A 2,872-nucleotide genomic window follows, 5' to 3' on the forward strand; every position below is an offset into this window, starting at 1 on the left:
GACTCAAAATCATCAACATACATTGTTTTATGCTTTCTGCAGTTATATATGGAGGAGGTATGCTTCCGCTCTAAATACCAAAAAGCTTGTTAACTTTGTTCATTGTTCAATGGCAAAACGAGCTTCTGTTTGAGTTGGTCGATTTTCATTATGTCTTGTAGGTACTAGATAATTTGGGTTCTATCTTCATACTCATGCATTTCTGCTTCTGTTTGTCTTCATAAGTGATTGTTGTCACCTTTTGCGGGTAGTTTGTTTCTTTATAGTAGAGTATTTGGATCTATATTAGTGCACATTGCTAGGGAGTTGCTTTCTATGTTGAGTACATCTTGAGCATCAGTCAGATATCATGCTCATTATACCTCAGATTTGCTAATGTTTTTCTTTTCACATACAGTTCCTCTCCTCTCTTGTCCCCGTTTGTACAATGTAAATTGTACTTCAGGCCAAATGTTGAAGCCTTTATCTTCTTAATGCTTTGTTTTTTAGTGTTAACATGTATTCCTTGTGTTTGAGCAATTTTTATAGTATTGGGCATATGCTCCTTCATATTGCAGGACGATATGTTATTCATCATTCTCTTGCAGCTTTTGGATGCTCCACTTATTTCGTTGGCAATGTAAGCAGAAGATATACCATGCAACATTTCATAATGGAAAGTTATCCAGACTGTAGGTATGCTTATATAGTTATGACCTTCTGTCCAAATTTGCAGAGATAAGATGGAAACTAAATGGACGTCTGAACTGATTGGTGCCAAACTGTTCTCCACCATTTTTTACCCAGTTTATATTTTTCATCAATGGCTTTCATTGCTGAGTCAGTCAACATGTTATACGTCTTATTCTGTTAGAGTTGCTAGATGCTTATTGATCTCTGCAAAGCAGTATTATGACAATCAGTTCTTGTTCATTTGATTGTGTAAATAGCTTCATACTGTCATGGTTTCTTGGTGTTGTGTTATCAAAGATGTAGAAACAAACTTCCAGTAGTTTATGCATAGGAGATCATGCCATCCTATAATGATTTTTTGGCCGAGGAATTCTGGTTACTGCACTTCATAGAGTAAATTGGCAGTAATTCATTAGGGCTCTAATAACAATCAAGATAATAGGTTCGGGTAAGTGTACATCAGCTACCATAGCTAGAGGTAAATCATCTCTTGTTACTATCTCGTACCCAACTTAAGCATATTGGTTTTCCAAGTGAGTGTGACACTGTAGGCATTGGTAAATTACAGATAGTCCGTAACTTCAGACTGTAGGAATGTGTTGCAATTTGCACGTAAGTACAAATAAATATATTTTTATTAGATCTTTCAAGCATATGGATTGTTCGGCAATTTGTAAGAGACTTACCAAATGTGTTATTTAGGATTCGTGCCTTTGCTGACCCATTAGTCGTTCTTTTCTATAGAACATCCAAATTCATTCTCCTGTTTGACTGTATAATATACCATTTGACTTGTTAATAGTTTGTTATATTTATTTTGCAGCTACACTATGACGTCGCCGAGGAGGATCACGGGCAAGGACAGCGGCGCGGGGAGGCGGCCTCGCGGAAGAGCGCGGCCCTCGAGGAGGCCATGGCCGGCGTCCCGGAGCACGGCGAGGGCCGCGTCAGGTACGTGGTGGACACGTTCGAGAGGCTCCTGTCTCTCTCCTGCGGCGACCGCGAGGCGCGGAGCGGAGGCGGCGCGGGGAGGAGGAGAAGGAAGAAGGAGTCGGCCTCGGTGCCGTCGTCGCCGCAGAAGGCCGAGGAGATCGACATGGCGTCGTACCCCTCCGTCGCGTCGTCGTCCGACCTCTCCTACTGCATCGTCGGCCTCCCCCATCGCAAGAGGTTCATCAGCTGATCAATACTCTGATATCTGATCCATCCATTGGCGTTCCTGATTCTCTCTGCCTTCGTAACGTACTGACATATCTAAATCATCTTGTGATAAATCCAGCAGGAGCAGCAGCGGTGGTGGTGAATGAGACGAGCGTCAGGTCAGGATATAATTGTGATTTCTGACATGTACCGATATAATTGTAATTTCTACTTGTTATGCTCGAACTTCACATGACATCCATAAAAGATAATTGATAGATTTGTATCCCCCCTTCCCTCTTTTCTTTAGAGATAACTAGTAAAATGGCCCGTGCGTTGTCACGGAAGAAAAAAACATAATCTTCAATGATGGTGACCACATTATGTTCACATATCATCGCTTGATTTAGAAATTTTGTGCACAAATGCAAGAAAATGTTTCTTCTTTTAAATTTATTCACCAATCTTTACATTTTCAAAAAATACATATCATGGTTGTCAAAAATCTTGATAACTCAAAGATTTAGAAAAAATACAATAATAATCTGATCCATCCAAGAGTAAATTCTTTAAAATTCACCCACGTATATTGTCACAAAGACTTAGAAGCATTAATGTTTAACTACATACATTAGATCTTTCGCAAACAATTTTACAAATATGGAAACAATTTTAAAATTGAGAACATTTTTTACAATTTACAAACATTTACTAAAAATCATGAATATTTTTTACATTTCGAACGGGTTTAAATATTTTCTTTTGAATTGGCGACCAATTCAAGAAAATACGAACATAATTTTTTATGTTGGAGGATTTCATTTTTAATTCACAAACATTTTTTGAAACACATGAAGTTTTTATGAATAAACAAACATTTTTATAAATCAGTAATATATTTATTAAATTCATGGACATTGTTTTGGAGTTTGCAAAAAAATATAAAAATCCAGCACTTTTATTGAATCCTATTTTTAATTCAATATAAAAATTCGTCAGCATTTTAGTCCAAAGTTCCTATTTTTTAATATGCAAAACTTTTTCTAATTATAAATTATTT

General features: G+C 37.3%; 1 long non-coding RNA gene across 1 annotated transcript; it reads left to right on the forward strand.

Annotated features, from left to right (window-relative positions):
• Positions 1-807, forward strand: LOC123430745. The gene is made up of 3 exons (XR_006622978.1): positions 1-57; positions 558-619; positions 716-807. It is a non-coding gene; the product is annotated as an uncharacterized LOC123430745 (long non-coding RNA).
• The last annotated feature ends 2,065 nt before the right edge of the window (positions 808-2,872 follow it).

This window comes from Hordeum vulgare, chromosome 2H (genome assembly GCF_904849725.1).
Source record: "Hordeum vulgare subsp. vulgare chromosome 2H, MorexV3_pseudomolecules_assembly, whole genome shotgun sequence".
Lineage (NCBI taxonomy): Eukaryota > Viridiplantae > Streptophyta > Magnoliopsida > Poales > Poaceae > Hordeum > Hordeum vulgare.